Source organism: Apostichopus japonicus, chromosome 10 (genome assembly GCF_037975245.1).
Source record: "Apostichopus japonicus isolate 1M-3 chromosome 10, ASM3797524v1, whole genome shotgun sequence".
Classification (NCBI taxonomy): Eukaryota; Metazoa; Echinodermata; class Holothuroidea; order Aspidochirotida; family Stichopodidae; genus Apostichopus; species Apostichopus japonicus.
This window is the reverse complement of record NC_092570.1, coordinates 957,416-975,462: the sequence shown is the minus strand read 5'-3', so window position 1 is coordinate 975,462 and position 18,047 is coordinate 957,416. Positions and strand designations below refer to the sequence as shown.

General features: G+C 37.7%; 1 protein-coding gene across 4 annotated transcripts in view; it reads left to right on the top strand.

Annotated features, from left to right (window-relative positions):
- LOC139975249 (uncharacterized) overlaps positions 1-18,047 on the top strand; it is an 89,128-nt gene that overhangs the window by 48,265 nt on the left and 22,816 nt on the right. For 3 of the 4 annotated variants that reach the window (XM_071982997.1, XM_071982999.1, XM_071982996.1), the window contains one exon: positions 14,415-14,464. The exons of the other annotated variant lie outside the window; for it this stretch is intronic. The gene's annotated coding sequence lies outside the window, so the exon portion shown is untranslated. The remainder of the gene's footprint in view (positions 1-14,414; positions 14,465-18,047) is intronic. 4 annotated transcript variants of the gene reach the window in all.

Here is an 18,047-nt window from a genome sequence, read left to right as displayed (position 1 = left end):
TGAGATAAAGTCGCCAATAAATGAAATAATTTAGGTGGAAATGAACGCCACGTTTACAGGAAGACATGTAACACACACGAGATCAGGGAGTTGATGAGGCATGTAAGTAGCCAGCCCTGTTCCCTTTAACGGGGTACGAACGGTACGGTACGGTCATATTTCGGTGATTAGAGCATAATTTGGCCTATAAGGCCTATAATTTAGTCTACGCTTCGGGAGTAATGATGAATTATGTGTTTATTACATGTCTTGGGTAGGGTGGCGCATATTAGCTTCAGTCCAACACTAATTTATACAGCACATGTTTACGTAGGTATTTCCACGAAAAACACTGCTTCCTGCATGTGAGAGCGAAGGGTGGGGTTGTGTGTGGGGGTGGGGGAGGGGCTATAGTAAAAGGTAACAGACTCGGGCATTAAGGGCCAAAAGAATTTCCCGGACAGGAAGAAAAGCTGATAAATTTGCCCCATGGGGAAGGTGAGAATTATCGTTTTCCTTGTGGTCCCATTCCGCGTTAAAGTTGCATTAATTGTTCGCATGATTGAGTTGATTGTATGTATACCACATACCAGTATATAAGGCTTCAGGATTGCGGTACGGTGTTGTAGCATCTTCTCTGTACACGTCATTGTGTCCCGACAAGATTAACGTGTGCGTATATGAAAAGCTTGAACTTATATAAGTTAAGCCGAGAAAGAGCAGATGCGGTAAAGAGAAACACTTGAACAATATTATGTAGGCTACTCTTGTTTCCCTGTAGCATTGATCTAACCGTATTGTTAAGTTATTGAACGTTAATGTGCGTGCGTTGTATACCTACTACGATATATGGTAGTTATAACTGCCTTATGCTGATAACCACGGAGCTAAAGCCCTGTTGTATGCGTTTGTTGCGAAGGCAGCAATCACATCCACGGCACGTTATTAAATTAATTTCAATGGTTAATATAAGTATTCGCGATTCAGTTGTTAATTACCTTAATACAAGTATAAGATGTAGCTAAAGTTTTTAAGTGAAACAGAGACACGAGACCCTATATTTGCTTTTAAAAGTTTATATACTTCTACCGTCGATTTAAGATGTCACCATGGTTACATCCCGTCGTCCATGCATAGTGTACATTTAGTGCTGTACCTACTGCAACCCCCTCACTCCCTTACAACCAGCTCTCTCTCTCTACATGCCACGGTTGCTAACGGCTTATTACAAATGTGACCGCTCTGGAATTGGGTCACGGGACTCCCTTTGTTTTGAAAATGAAACAAAACTCATGTACACGGCATGAGATAACTATAACTCTACAGCGGCAAATACACAAATCGCTATGTCAAATGTTTTAAAAAAAATGAGGTTTCTGGCTTTCGGTGACGAAATCTTTTGGTCTCTGCATGATAATATTACATGACGTCACATTTGCAGCCACCGTTCTGTTTGGTTTCATTCACCGAAATCACTATACAGATTAACAATGTACAACTAAACGCGGCGGACCAGTGCATGGTACGGGAATGACTCGAGGAATGACATACCGAACGGTACTTATTTCCTATTGGTTTAATATTTGCGCAAGACTACGAAAAATTTGATTAAAAATTTGAAGAAATAATTAGTCGAACATTTATATAAAAAAAAGACGAAATGACAATGGCAGGGTGCGTGGATCTATTCTTGGTTATTGAATTGGCCAACAGTTTAGATGACAACACAATATATCATCTTAATTTCCTGATGGGAAAAAAATAAATTATGTTGTATCATGTATATTCTTCTTTGATATATGATCCGTTCCTACACCCCACACAGTCTATTATTAACGGCTTGTTTTGTACGTGACCTTCGTTGTTATTGTTGAAAGTTTCAAAAGGAGAGAGGAATATCTTCAAATGAATAACAGAAGTATTTTATTGTCCATCCTTCCTGCTGGCCGTTTATAATCACGAGATAAATGTTTATTTTTGTTGTATACAGGCCCTAGTTTTAACTTTTGTTCAAATGCTGAGTTGCAGAATTAGTCATGGATTAGTTTCTGTTCTCCGTTAATGTTTAACTGACACAGTTAACACACAAGTTTCTATTTTGTTTTGCAAATTATTGTGGGATAAATGAATGTAAAAAAAATCTGAAGTCTTCCTGCTATGCTGTTTTCAAGGACTTTCAATTTACAAAGATGGGTTTCCTTTTTCTGTGCTTGTTGTATGCATAATATTCTAAACAGTGATGACGAAATCAAATCTGCTTATTAAGGAAAATTACTTGGTTATGAAAATTGTTGTCTATATTGATGAAGTGATCAAGCTGATACTTAATTAGCATAGTCAAATGTGTGGGTGTGTGTGTGTGTGCGTGTGTGTGTGTGGGTGTTTGTGTTTGTGTGTAGACTAATGTTTACGAGTATAGGCCTATACCAACACGTTGAACTGAATATTTCAACCTTGTCATTATACATTTAAAATGTGTTTATAGCGTATCGTCATTTTCATTCAGAATCATTTGTATTCATCTCAGTTTCCAGCCCAGTTTACATTTTAAAATCATGCAGCGATCGAAGCTTTTTAGCCGTATCGAGGCGTGTATAAGATTATTCCATATGATAATAGGGAACATAAAGGGGGATTTTACCTTTGAATGAAGTCTGAATCAATAATGTGTTTACCATTTTAATGACTACGAGTTGGCGGTTACTATATAGTATTTCACGGTCGTATCATTCACGGAGAAAAAACCAGAAAGTTGTATTAAATGGAGCGGATTTTGCCATTAATGAAAAGATTTAATGGAACTTCCAGATGACAATGAGTAGGGTTTTTTTTTCTTTGCCCGATTTTTGATTTTTGTTTTTGTTATGTTGCGAGATTCAAAGATATGAAAACGTTTTCACGGCCGTTACCAAAGAAGGAATATAAATAACTGAAACCTTAATACGGCGACTGAATATGGCAGTATGTTAAACAATTCCATTTTCCATACAAGCTGTGGTCATAAATGTATACTATATTTTTTTTATGAAAAGAAAGAAAGAATTTAATAAGTTTTGGAACCATCAAAGAAAGCCATCTCCACGACTCTATTTGAGATGTATATACCACTTTAAATGAAAAATTCTTTCCCGGGGCATTTTATATGTTGACACGTATATAACGTATACATATCTTCATGCTTATCAAATCCACACGTATCACGAGATTAATACTACGCCTCCAGTACCGTGTAGACCGCCAGTAACTAACGTTCATAATGTTATTGATCCATACGTTCAAGCAAACGAGTCATATATCACTGTTTTCACACGAACGACAATGCGATCCTATATATCTATTTATGTATGTATATTATTAAAGCACCCGTGTACTGCAGTAGGCCTGCATATCTGTGGACGTGTACAGAATTTATCGTATCCTAACGTGTGCTTGATATATTATAATCATATCCTATACCGGTATCTGTTTATGTATCTAAACACTTTCAAAAGTTTCATAGAAGGTTGTGACTTTATATAGATTATTCACAGATACGGAGGAGTGCTCTATACTTGTCTATTACACTGTTACACATTTTGGTCATAGCAACATCTCGAATGAGAATGGCAGTAAACTGCTTGTTACACAGATTGCTTTAAGCTAATATTTCCCCCTCCCCCCGTCCTCCCCTCCCCCCGTCCTCCCCTCCCCCCGTCCTCCCCTCCCCAGAAGGAAAAAAAATCATCTGAAGTGAAATGAAAGACAAAACAGTTGCTCGTTATTTCTTGTTCTTGCGAATAATGCGGGAACCTGTCATGTCATTATAGAAGTTGAAAACCAACTCCTAATTTGCTGCTGAGAAAATCTGAAACCATAATCTATCCGTTTTTATTCCACCAACTGATCGCACCCGAAACGACCATTAAACAGAAACATCGAAGTTGTGCAAATAGATTAATAAAATTTGACATGATATTTATCGGACATGACAAAACAAAGAGTCTATGTTGGATGAAACCTTAATACTGGGCATATTAAGTTAGGAACAGGGCAAATGGTTTGTGATGTGTGTGTTAATATTAGATTACATGTAAATTTTACACGTGTCTCAATCAGAGAGACATATGAGTTTTAAAAACAACGTAAATTATGATTACAGCTGTTATAATATTATGTAAACATCTTCGATCAAACATTTGTTTTGTATATAGGCCTCAGCTATTAAATTAGAAAATAAGGTTAGTGGTTATATATAGGTAACTCATAATGAGGACGAAATATTCATAAATTATAAAGAATATGAATTACCGGTTAAAACGTCCGTCCAATTTATAACGTTTGACTACTTAATTATTTCACGGGGTTATTGTGGAAAAGTCCGAGAGATTACATTAAATGACGATTAAACTAAAGTCTTAAATTTAACGAGACATTTGTCGTCTTTTATGTCTATAGACTGACAGAGAGAGAAAGAGAGTTTCACTGTAGATGTCAGATAAACGGAACTATATAGGCCTATGTTAGAAAATAGTCCGTTACACCATCTTAGAAAGGAACGTATATTTGAACTGGCTATATTACATTTATACAGAGCGTAGCATAAAGACCATTGGTGTAATGCAGTGGCGGAGAAACAGGGGGGGTTGGGGGGGGTTTTAACCCCCCCACTTTTTGAAGAGGGGGGTTGGCCCACACAATCAACCCCCCTAGTTTTTGCCAGTAATGTTCTGTTATAGCCTAAGTTATGTGCTCCAAATGGCTTAATAAATCAAATTATTAAATTTGAAATTGTTAAAGTCATTTCAACCTTTTACCTGGTAGGCTACATCAACAATTAACGACCGAGTTAGAATTGACCCACACATTATTTCTAGCCCCTTTCCCCCACCTTGCGCATTGGAACTTGTAGCTCATAGCGCTAACTTCACCCCACAACAGACATACACAAAATAACGTTTTGTTGCTGTTGAATAGCTTTGGAATTGTATACACTTGCCAACTTCAACGAGGTGAAGGAAGGAAAAGAAAAAGAAGAAAGAGAGAAAAGGATGGAGTAGAAAATACAGCAAGAAAACGGGAAGAGAAAGAGGAACAGTGACAAAATTATTCAAATTTGTAAAGCAAACAGCAGATATCACATCATATAAGTGAGCATGAAAATGGCGTTCCACGATAAACAGCCTCCAAACCATGGGCGCAGATCCTGGTGAGGACAGCTGGACGCGTCCCCACCAACTTTTTCAGTAGTGGGGACATGATATACCGTGTCCCCACCAATTTGTCTTGACCAATAGCTGCATTTCAAGTTCCCCTGTATTGAATTTTGGCGCAGTTTGATCCAGCATTGTGCAAATGACATGCAGCAGTTCTCATTTTATTGTATTTTATCCACAGTTGTTAAATATAGGACGGAAATCGCATTTGCAGCAGTCTATATTTGTTTTCTGGGAGAGGACCCCAGACCCATCGTATATACAAAAGTCTACTTGGATTATTGGTCCCCTGATTTTCTTTCTGCAGACGCCCATGTATTTCTCCAAACTAAATTTCTAAGCCATGAGATCTAAAACTTAAGGAGGTTTAGGAGCATCATTAGGTCTGGGAAGTGTTATTTCCGGCGATCTGGGAGGTATATTTGCCCAAAAAATCGTAGGCTACGCGCGAACCCATGGTCGCGCTCCGCTTAGATAGTGTCATAGAACAGACACGCGTCCCCACCATTATTCAAGACTGATCTGCGCCCATGCTCAAAACTGACGATGTGTGCAGTGTTCGGTTTCGGAAATATCTGGAATATTTTTATTTCCTTCAACGAAATTTTTTAGTAGCCGTCTGAATTTTCGAAAATTCCCTAACCTACATTCTTCATCATTCTTCATCATACTCGTGCAATTTTGACCCGTCTGTTAGGGTTTGAAGGAGGTTTTTCTATATCGGTTGTCCATAGATGCAACATTGTGGGTATGTTTTGAAGTGAATTTATTCACGAGAATTGTGAATTTTCAAATTCTGAACAGTGGGGCTGACGGATATTGTGGGCCGCGATGAAGAATCACCTACAAAAGCAATGATCCACAGGATATGTGATGAAGTCGAACATGATGTGTGACTGGTGACAATCTTCAAAAAGGTTATAGATGAGAAAAAAAGTATTTGGAAGAAACTTGGTTCTCAGGCAAAAGTGTACATATGGTTGGTCAGTTTCAAGCCCGAGAAGTGCCATTTCCGGTGATCTGGGGGTACCAAAACCAGAAATTTGCTTGTACGCTGCGCGCCAACCAGCGGTGGCGTTCCGCTTAGATATTAATACGCGCCCCCCGGGTTAGAAAATCCTGCATACGCCCCTGGTTAAATGCAGCTTTTCAAGGCCTGGGCAGTGTCATTTACTGCAATCTGGGAGGCAATATTTGCCAAACAATTCTTGTGCACTTCGCGCCAACTTATGGTGTCGCTCCACTTAGATAGTGAGCCAGCAGTTATGACTTTTTATTTCATCAATGGCCTGCAACCCCCCCACTTCTGACAAGAAATCTCCGCCACTGGTGTAATGGTTTATTTATTGGTCTTTTGACTTCACTTTATTGTCTTTTTGCCATAACTTTTCACGACGTCCTGTACTTCCCATGTTCCAAATATATTAAGTCACTGTTTTCCTGCTATGCTTATGTACAGTGCTGTTTGTAATTTGATGTGAAGCGTATATAGGCACACAGCTTAATTATTAATACGTTCTGACGTCACCGTCGCGAAGGAACTTCCCTTTGGAACGCGACAAACAACATACAGTACTTTTGGCAGACGGATGGAATGACGTCATTATTGCCCCTAATGACCTTTGCACTCTGAAACGCCCCAGCATAAATGATTGTTCGGATCAAAGTTCAGAACACTTGATTCTTAACACAATGAATTGTTAGGGATATACCCGACTGGAAAAGAACTTCCTATTTCTAAGAGTTTGACGTCTGCAGGGTTGTGAAGTTCCAGTAACTTTGGTTGGTCATTAGTTGACTGTGTATGGTATCATCTGGCAATATTGGTATAATACGGTAACAAATAAATACTTTTACAAGAGAAAACAATTCGTCACATATCACATACTAAACATACTGAACATACTAGAAAGTTGTGTTTTCTTCTTTCAATTTGCTCAAGCTTGTTGATCTCAAACTTGTTGATCACAAGCTTGTTGATCTCAAGCTTGTTGATCTCAAGCTTGTTGATCTCATACATGTCAATATGCTTAATCGCATTGTTCATAATCTAATCCCAGCAAATGTCACAAATTTCGTTACTTAGCAATTACTAAATCCACAATGATAACAAACTAGGTCAGCTGATAAACCTTCACACTTCACGTTTTTAGAACTTATAATAATGCCAATCATTGTTTGAGAATTCGTGCAGATTCTCGGCTGGAACTCATTGCCACATGATATGAAACATTATAGCACTGTTTCATCTTTCAGAAGAAAATTAAGATATATAGCCATTTGAGATATTGATGGCTGTTACCAGATACGGTATCCCTCCTTATATTTTTGTGTCCATATGTATTTAGTTTAACTGTGTTATACGGGGAATGACCTACTAGATAGGCCTATATACAAAGGTTTTTAGGTCACTTCCTCATGCAATGCACGTCATCAGATACTTATTAATATATACGTGCTCCATATATGTATGTTGTGATAAAACATATCAATGAAACTGAAGGGAAAAATATGAAGAAAAAAATAACGCCACTTACCACCAAACTCATACAACAACACATTTTCCAACCCTGATTGTTTCCACTTAGAATTGATGTCTGTCTGTGTGTTTGTGTATGTGGGTGTGTGCGTTTGCGTACTCATTATGCGGTCATAAGTTGAAGATCCTGGTGTAGGAGTGAACTTTATTTTTTTTAAATTTATTTTTTTTCAATTTACAATGTGGCAAGGATCATTAAAGGTAGTCAGTATAGGCCCCAAATTATAACACGCTATAATTGCTAGAAGTTTTCAAAAGGTACTTTCTGGAGGTCTTTACTCTCCAAATTGTATTCAGACATTGCTAAGGAACGCACAAGATGACTGATGTCCCAGTTAGGGAAATTTCCTCGAAGGTTGTAATAATAACAGTTTAAGAATTTTGACCAAAGGTGAGAATATTTGAATATCTTACATATTTTGGGGCCAATACATCATACCTTTAAGCTTCGTGCTGTATATTTTGTCATCTGCTTAAGATCTGTCTAGATTTCTTGATGATTGTATTTTTCCTTAATTATAAGTCATCGGTTTTTTTACCCATATGTGCTCCACAAGTTAGAACTGAACAATAGAAATAAGCTGGAGCATCAGCACTTCCAGGAAAGATTTATTTTCTTTCCTCTCTAAAAATAAATACCAAAACTTCTTGACCTCCGAGGTATTAGGTTATTTATTATGCAGGAACGTGTAGGCCTTCATACGCATCATCTTTGCCAAGGTGGTAATGCCAGACTTTTGGGCGGTCGATTGCTCCAGAGTCTGAAACCTTGGTACTAGTTTACATTTCGAGAGAGACCTTGAATTGTACGGGTATGATATATGGCCAGGGCAATCAAAATCGCGGGTACTGGGTAGGCTTATCATAAATATGAAGACAAATACAGCATAGCGTATATAGTAAAAAAAGAATAGGAGGACATAATTCATGGGAGACGTGAATGTCCCGCCGTATGTTTTAAGGAATAACTTTAATGGAAAAAAATGTTTCAGAAAATAAGTGCATTCGTATATCTTTCCTGCTTTGCTATAGTACATCAGTTAGTCCTGCGTGAATCACCTAAAGGATTAATGTCTATCTTATATAAAGGTTAATAATGCATGTGTGTCTTTGCGTGAACACAGAATGTTCATTATTACCTGCATGCAGTTAACTGCAGCATCTCGATACATGAGACACACTGATCACCTGTTATGCGAACATGTTGTTTACTAATAATAAATGTTATTTAGTCGTTTGGGATGTACGTATATGTACATACGCCCTACATAAAGTACGTCCGTTATGTACGCATATGCATGTAATTAACCGGTATATGCGATGTGTACGAGCACATATTTAAATTGTCCACGTATCATGTGTCTGGATGGTTAGTACATACATTTATGAATTATGTAACAGTCTAGAAAATATAATATATTCCTCCATATGCCCATCACACGATCATGACCAATAATTGAATTTAGCGTGCATTTGTTGTCATGCGTGTTATTCCATCGCAGCAGGCTGCTTTAACACTCTACTTCAACTTACGTCATCACAATAGAAGCGTTCCCATAGTAACTCTATCAGACAAAAACACAATAAGAAGTGTTGTATAGTGTTGGGTGAAAAATGTCGTGTTTACAATGTAGAGGGTGAAAGAAACATCCTTGCCACAACATGACTTAGAAACCGCATGTTTCCCCCTCCGCAAATCATTGCAAACTGATTTGTGGTCGGCACCGGTGGCGTCTGTCATGAATTATGGTATCCAAGCGAAAGTTCCACATTAGGCATACTATGACACGTACCCATACAATGCACACTAAATAGGTCCTACCCACGTTTGATAATGGACCTACGTACATGATTCTTCTCTCTGTTTGCACGATAAAGCCAATATACATGCATATTGTACATACTGCTTCGTGAAAACGTTCAAGTTTGTTTACAGCCTAAAGGCATCTATGCTTCGGGGCACAATCTTTCGATCGTTCAGGCACAAGTATTGTATGGATTCTACAATCAGGTTGAGCTAGTGACGTACTATGAACATTCCTACATGCAATAGTACAGCCTAAACGTGTACTATGGGATCCACAAAGTATCCGTAATTGAACACTGTCATTACCGTATTGACGTCATCCTTATACGTTCGCTGGATTATGCTTATAACGATCCTCTATACCTATCAAAGGCTGATTTGTTTTAACGACTCAATCAGAATAATTGCATGGTCGTATGTTAATCTTAAACATGTCGATTCCAGTTTCTGACAAGTAAGACCATGACAAAAGAATACCCGCTGTCAATTAACCGATAATCGTTATCAATTAGTCGATAATGTCTCTCAAACATTACTTGTAAAAGTGCCCTCAAACATCATCTTATTACCAACCATCTGTGATTAAACAGTTCCTTGGTGTTCTGTTTTAGCCTTTTTCACCTTAAATATCTGTGCCACATTTCTTTGTGTTTTTATTTTTTCACTCTCGGTCGTTTTATTGTTTCATATTTAGGCGTATTTGTATTTTATAAAGCGCTTTTCATGGTTTATAAACTACTCCAAGCTTCTTGTGGGCCACCACTCAGTCTCTCTCTCTTATTAAAATGATCATGTTCTGTTTATTACTATGTTGTTTATTTCAACTGTGACTGATGTTAAGTTCTTTGGATTAATTTATTGAATGAATAATCGTGCCCTCAAAAATATTGATGACATAACTGTAGCACACTAGTTTTGCAAATTTACAATTCCTTGTTTTGTATTCCTTGGGTTATTTGGTGGGGGGGGGGGGCAGTTCTCGACGTGCTAGAAATGTTGTTTACGCACAGCTTTTACCAGGGTGTGCCAAAACCTAACACAGCTGTAGACAACAGGTGTGTGCCTTGTGATTGTTATCTTCATATATACCTACGACTGACATATATAGTCAATTGGTGATATAGCCTATACCTAAAGGTACAAGGTATTAGTTTTCAGTGGCTTGTTTGCTAACATGGGGTCGGCAATTACATAATTTGAAAGTTAAAATAGTCAACAACAACACCACCAGTCATATCTTATTTTTATACGAGGAATACAAACTTGTATTCAGGATATAGATGTAAGAGTTACGTAATCATGAGTATGTTGGACGACGATATAGGGGCAAGTGGAAGGGGAAAGGTGGCGAGCTCCGGGAATAAGGAAGAAAGAGTCTAAGCAGAGCTTTACTTACGTAACCTCCCAATATTTATAATACTTTAAAGAAATTACTACATGTTTAGCAATTATACCGTTATCGTTGGTTTTCTGATGAGATATGTGTGCTATGCGTATGGAACTGTAGAGATAAGCAAATGGATCAAGTCTTCAGCCGTTATGTGTGAAGAAACATTAAATCTGCGATATATATCAGCCAAATGGAATATGATTTTTCTTACCTGTTGGGGGTAGTTGTTCATGCATGACCAATGGATGATGGTCTCCTTCAATTGAGGATATTTATTAAATTATTGTAAATTATTTATTTATTTACATAGAGATCAAAATTTTACAAAATGAACAAGAAGTATAGAATCCTGTGCATCACATATTGGTGATTTTTTTTTCCGTAACCAATTGAGGTGCATTTTATGCCTGTGGTTACCTTTAGATCGTGCCCGCAAACTGTAATGCTAAAAGAGGCTACGTGTTCATGTAAATGTATACTGCAACAGGGGGAATGTTTAGATTGTCACGTAAAGATAACGTTACAGTAACAATATACAATATACAGACGTAAATCAGCCATCTTAAAAGGACGTACACAAACTGTACAACAAGCATACCTTATTTATACAGTATCTGATCCGTTGTCCTGTTCGGCGTTCCGTGCATGCTGGCAGCAGGAGAACAAAGAAATATTGTCTGCGTGAAAAGGAAAGGAAACATGGCAGCAATAACAGAGCAGAAACAGAAATAGGAATTGAGTTTCATACGTGACTTTACAAATCATGTTTACTTTTATGAAATGTCTTTTTTTGCCTTCTATATAATTTTCTATAGTCATTTATCTGTTAATAATTTATTGTGATATACTACTAATTAAATCTATACACCATTTTCTTCGATGATCAAGCGCCATGGAGGGTTGTCCGTCGGAGTACGGCGGTCATGCTCCTCCCTTCATTTTACCATGACCTCTTTAATTAAGTGGTGAAACAAAAGATAACGCAAGCGAATGAACTAATCCCGGTTACATATTATATAATTGTTGTACTGTTTTGGCGAGTTTCATTAATCTCATAACTGTTTGCATAGTCCAATTAATCGTGGTGTACTTAACTACAGAAAACAACGAATATATAAGTAAGCCATTAAGGCCAATGTCGCCCTGCCCTCGACCAAAGTCTGTATCGACAAATATGGATCAACAAATAGCCATGTTGACGTGTCCACTAATGCGCATGAATTAGTTGCGTATGTAGGCGGCTTATGGGCCGTACGGACGCGGCGTACGGACGCGGCGTACGTATGCGGCGTGGGTGGTAACCATGTATATAGGCTGTACACGCGATGACGTTCCTTCTAAACTTGTCATTAGTAACTTGAAGTATTCCCCTTTGCTGAAAGTATGATGCCGTAGATAGGCAGATAAAGACGGGGGCGATCGAAGTATAAGTTGCCAGTTACTAACGTTTCAGAAAAAGTGCCGTTATCTTTACAGAATCGCAGACCTCGTTCTTGTCGGTTTCATGCAAATTAAATACGGTATATATAGAGTACTTATTAGTACGGTTGCCCTGTATCTACATAAACCGCCTACATTTTTCTATAAAAAAAGATCGATATACCAGATGGTAGGCTATATGCGTGACATCTGCAGCACAGCACTGTGGGAATGACCGCATTTATGTACCTAGAACTGTTAGTGTTGACAGTCGGTACATGCATATTATTTTCAAAGGTATATATATATATATATATATATATATATATATATATATATATATATATATATATATATATTACTCAACCCCTTATATACTCCTGTGTATATGAAGTATTTCTTCTGATCTAATAATATGGCGCGGCATTTAAATTCCCGAGCTGGAATGTGTCTTCACAGACAGCAATAATTGGATTCAGTTCTCGTGTAAACGGACCCCTATTACAGCTCCTGATCATATTAATTAACACAAATCGTAACCATACCGTGACTTCCGAGTTTCGATATAGATGTGTTATGAATTTTCTTATACTTGTAATGTAGGTGTTTGTTATGTATGTGGCCAATGTCTATTCCAAAAAAAGAATTATCAATTTAGAAGGAAAAAAAAACGCTTTTCATATTTTGCAGTTTACTGTGCCCGTAAGCCATTCATGTCGATCGACTTCGTCATGGTGTGATCCTTGCATGCGGGGACGTCCCGCTGCCCTGGGAATTATCAAGGGACCGACTCATTGCCAAGAGGTCAAATAGTCGCCCCTTTTCTCTGTTTGTTCAACTATGATTGTTTGAATACAATCGTATCGGAATTTGATTCCATTTAGACTTTGCGATAGCCCGACTTCGATACCCGATGTAAAATATTGGCGCGCGAGTTATTTTTGGATCTATGATAAAAAAGTCTCTCTGAAGTGATAGCTGTTTGAAGGTTAGTTGGTATACCCGAAGCTAATCCATATGTTGACATAACACCCACACATGAGCATTATGTATATATTCTGGTCTGTCACCCGGCCTATATCGGTTATCGCTTTAATAAGAGGGGGAGGGGAGGGGGAGGGCGGGAGGAGGAGTAGGATGCGACCAGGGGCGGCGTTACCTAATTTACATACAAACAACACAAGTTGGAATCCGTTGTTAATGTAGCTTTATAAGTTAGAGCAAAACATGTATACCACGGCTTCTGTGGTACTATACGCACGATGTCGCACCTGGGTCATGTCAGAGGTCATGTCGAAGGTCAAATAATAGATTAACACATGTTTTTAAAGAATTTGTATTTGTGTCCTGTTTTCATGAGTCTGGGTCTAAGTTCGGCCTCCAGTTATCACACGTAATAATCGGCTGATGGTCGGTTTGATATCCGCTATCTTATCTTCCAATTTCATTTCGCAAGTGAAACCAAGTAGTCTGAACCCAGCAGTGACTATATATCAGGTAGTTTTGTTTTATGACTCATTGTGAAAACGTGCTAGAATCGCTTCCTTCGTTCCGTCGTTCGCCTTGATTTAAACAATAAACAAATATATATGTATCAGTTGAGGTGTGCATCCTGGCTTGGTAAACATTCAACTATTTTCAAATGTTTCACTAAATCAAACCGCAACGGTTGGTCATAGTTATTTCTATATATAGCTTCTACAGGCGCGTAGCCAAGGGGGGGGGCGAAGGGGCAGCCGCCCCCCCCCCCTTGAGCCTATTTTATTTAAATGTTTTTATGAAATCGCTAGTAATTTCAAAAGAGAAAATGCTAAGATGCAACTAACAAGGCCCGGGAAGTGCCATTTCCAGCGATGTGGGAGGCATTTTCAGCCAAAATGTTCTTGAACGCTTCGCGCCAATCATCGTGACGCTACGCTTAGATAGTTTGCAATGCCGTATCTACGGCTCTGATAGTTTGCCTACATTTTCGCCCCTCCCTTGGCAAATTCCTGGCTACGCGCCTGAGCTTCTATACGATGGCCGTATGTTAATTCTTCCAATGTGACAATATCTTTTACTTGCATGTATTTGTTTTTGTTCTTCCAGGTGTTTTATGAGAGAAGCCTACAGACCCAGTTCATGCCTGTATGATTAAGGTAAGGCGTGTGATGAATATATATGCAGGGGTGTCCGCTATTTATCGCAGAGCGCATAACTAACGCCCTTGGCCCGTCCCTCTCCCTCTCCACGTCTCCTAATGGGATGATCCCTTTAACGGTGATTTCAGTTTAGATCGTAAAAAAGAAAAGTCTGGTATATTGGGCTCAAAACAATTGGTTGAGTTTATACAATAACATGTTAAACAGGAATTCACTTAAATTCACCACAAGTCTCATTTCCAGCTGACTTAGTGTTACTGAGAGTTGAAGTATTGAATACTTCGATATTGAGTCGATATTGAATATTTCATCACCCAGATACTTTCCATGTCAGTATATTAATTAATATATTAATTAATACATTAATCACATTGCAACTTAATGCAAATCTGAAAATTGTTTCATTATAAGTTGTTCATTTGTTCATGATTTGAAACTGGAAAATATTCAAGCTAATGGAATATACGTTCCCTTACTTTATACGGGTTAACAAAAACTCTTCAATCTCATAAATGGGAAAATTTTACACCCGTTATAACCCGTGACGTGAACCCGCACTGTTTCGAAAAGCGACTCCAGCAACAGGTATCAATGTTACTATATAAAGCCGTCAACTGCAATGTTAATACAAACACATGTAATGAAAGACACACGTCGCCGGCCAGTTCCAATTTTAGAATACTGACGCAAACCCTCCTACGGGTTGCTATGATAAATCTACATGATCATGCGAAAACTGGATACGCGCATCTATGCTTACATGTATATATAGTTTATTAGTTATATTATAGAAACATCTTAGGCCACGTCATCGGTGTGAGAAATGCGATCTGTTTAGATTATGACATTTATAGCTTTGGTTTGTTGCATGTTATAATAATAACAATAATAATGAAAGGCCTATAATATAATCAACCATTGAATTATATAATAAATCGAAAAATTCAAGAATTTTCTTAATTATTTTAGGTTTCATTAGTTGTAAGCTATATATCCCTCAATGTCCGTATGTCTGTCTTTCTGTAAGGATTATGCACAGGAATCAATATGAAGGACTATTTAATCTTCAAACTGGATTTATTAAAATATCTCCTAATAATAATAAGTAAACTGGTTAGGCCAAATAGGAAAGACATTATTTTGTTATATATGTAAATAGGCGAAGTTTTAAGAATGAATCAATATGGGGCTGTTTTTTTACACTTGTCGCGTTCCAAGAAAACTTTCTTGTCTAAGATAAGTTACGTGCGTAGCTCTAAGCCCAATGACGTTATCCGTGCCAAGAACGCCTACGTATGTGTTTGACTACTCTTATGTATGTCTTAATAGTTTGAACTGACGTCAGCAATTCAACCAGGGAACAGTTTTAACGTCTCCCCGGGTAAACTAAGCCATTGTCTATTTTCGACAAAGGTTCACATAGCCTACTATAAATTCCTCGAGATAAGAACTAGTAAAAGAGGTTAGATTATTTAAATTCATTCGTAACAATGAAGTTTGTCATAAAAAAAATATATTTGTAACAATATAGGCCTATCGGTGAAAAGGATCGTAGGTTACTGATAAAACCGGAATCTCTGTTCCAGTCAGTTTGAAAATTAACGGAAATTAACAAACATCACGTAACTAGTACAATATCGAAGATATATGCTACTCCAGATAAGGGAAAGAATAGGAAGTAAAGCGAGACATCACAATGTTTTTATTTTTGTTTTATTTATTGGCCTATGTTTTTACTTGGCGTTTCTGATACGTGTGAGGCTCCATAAAACCTCTCTGCTTTCGTCAATAATATTGATATTTTATATATATATATAATTTGGGTGGGGGGGGGGGTCAATTATATATGATCGCAAAGATGATGTGAAACAGGCCCATATATAGCCAATGTTTTTTTGGGGGGGGGGGGGTGGGGGAACATATGCTGGAAGAAATTTGTGGTTGGGTAGGAGCTATTAGATGTTAAATGTTGGTATATCATTTTCATCAGTTTAACTACTTTTGTGTATTACAAGTGTTAATTTTATTAGTGTGGGTTATTTAAAATGTCATTAGGAAGGAGTTCTCCTTTTTTTCTGGGTTGGGGGAGTGGGGGCTCTCCCCTTCGTTTCCCATGGCTACGGCCGTAACTGTGCTGAGTGTCAGTACAGAGAGATGTGCGCAAGTAAGATAGGGACCAATCAAAGCATATCGGTTAATTTCAATTGATCATTTTTATATAGTTATTGGTGTTCAGAAACAACAAAATCTGAGAGTGACATTTCGCGTGCGTTCATATAGTTTTGCATCACTCTCACGTAACAATGTACCAAAATTATTTGCATATAATTGTTAGACCTAAAGGTGCTATTTTGCGTAATTTGAATATAGTTTCTCATTAAGCAGTGATATATTAACACATACTAGAACATATATACCGGTACGCGTATTTTTTTCCCAGGACGAACGTGGGCATCGGCCAATCAAATCCCTGGATTCCAAACATGTGACGCTTTTTCAAAAAACATTTCATAGAAACTGTATCCTTAACCTACTTTCTAAACCCTAACTCTGATTTCAAACGAATTTGTAAATTCCTAAAAAACCTGAAACCCACGTTCGTCCTGGGGAAAAAAAAACGCTACCGGTACTACCCTCAAAGTAAATAAAAGACGTGGTTTCTATATGTGGTTAGGCTATGTTCCTCCTTACTGATTCGAGTAATTAAATGTGTGTGTCCGACAAATTTCAAATGAAACGTTGGACTGTTTGAAGCCTATATTCCGCTTTATTTAATCATTCCAGTATGGTGATATATTTCAAATTTCAACACCAAAAAAAAAAAAAAAATGCAGCGTTGAACTGAACAGGTATACATGACGTGAAAATTATATTAATTATTTCGAAACATTCATAAATACACTGGTATATAGCTTATATAGGTCACGTGGTTACTACAAGACGATGCCTTTGAAAACAGATATCGACTCACATCCTGTTTATGAAGAATTGTTTAGTCTATAGTTCCTAAACCATCGTGTAACTCCACCATCGTGTAACCAGGGAGTTGTTATGGAAACTCCCTGGTGTAACACCATTCCGCTTCACGGTGCGGTCGACTTTACGTGCATTTCGGGTCAATGTTCACGGTCGACTAGCCCTATGTAGTAAGCCCGTATCAATAATACGGTCAAGTTATTATCCTACAGCGTTAAGACCTTCCAAAACCTGTACATAGTTCGACCCGTATGGCAGGATGAAAAAAAAAATGGTACTGTTTAGAAGTTTTGATGAATATATATATCATTTAACAAGATCGTGCTTAAATAATTCCACCAGTCGCTTTCGGCTCCATGTGCATGACCGAGTCACGTTTTTAGCTATTATTCAAACCTGCAGCAACGCTGAATGAGAACTTGTTAAATCGATCCTGCTATATTATCACTGATCCGTATCATTTTGTTATATCTATATATACATATATAAATATACACGTTTAGAGATATCCATTTGCTGTGGTACTCCTATCATAACAATGATTTAAGATAACAGGAACAACAATGGAAACAAAACAAGAAGGTATTGTAGGACTGTAGATATA